Here is an 885-nt window from a genome sequence, read left to right as displayed (position 1 = left end):
ACTACTCTTCAAACAATAAACATGAAAATAACATCTTGAAACAATACCCACAGATAAGAACAGGCATACAAAAAGGGAAGATCTTTCCTTGTAGTCAATTTTTAAGCCTCTTTTAGAGATTACTTTAGCCTGCTTTGCTCTGACAAGACTAAAAAGCACATAAGTTGTTCGGGAATCACTCTAAGGTATGTCACTCCACCTTTGTCCCTGGGTGTTTATTTACGTTGCCACTTTTCAGGGTAAATATACTGAAATTTACAAATCCCTTAGACCTTTGTTTTTTCTACTGACACTATGCAAAAATCCATTCTCCAATTTGCCCACTGATAAAGTAAGGGTGACTAATGTGGATGCGAGATCTTTTGTGGCAGACTTTCGTTAGCAATCTTCCCCCAGTAAAACATCCTCGTTCAGAACACTGCAATATATCGTGGGTATAGTTACCCATTAAGTGTGAACGAACATGGGAAACTGAGCATGTTTTGCAGCCTGAAGCAAGCTGTTCATTATTCACCTCTACTCTCACAACTGTTTGTTTTCCTGTCTACTGAAACCAGAAGGTGTTTTAGACAAAGACTGAACTGGAGGTATATAATCGGTCCCGAGTTTGCTGTGTTGAGTGGATATACAACACAGTTTCTCACACAGGACTAGCACAGTCTTGCAGCACCACAGATCTATCCAAAACCACAGACTACACAGAAATTCCCTGAGACGTTTCCCATTTATTCCGCTGCCGGGGACACGGGGGCCAGCGCAGCCCGGTCCGTGCGCTCCGGGCGGCGAGGCCAGGCCCGGCCCGGCACCCCCGGCCCAGCGGGGCACGGCGGGGCAGACCCACACACACACACACACACACCGAGGGGCTCCGGACCGAGGGCCGCG

Source organism: Geospiza fortis, unplaced genomic scaffold (genome assembly GCF_000277835.1).
Source record: "Geospiza fortis unplaced genomic scaffold, GeoFor_1.0 scaffold112, whole genome shotgun sequence".
Lineage (NCBI taxonomy): Eukaryota > Metazoa > Chordata > Aves > Passeriformes > Thraupidae > Geospiza > Geospiza fortis.
The sequence above is the reverse complement of the archived record's forward strand: the minus strand, read 5'-3'. Positions refer to the sequence as shown.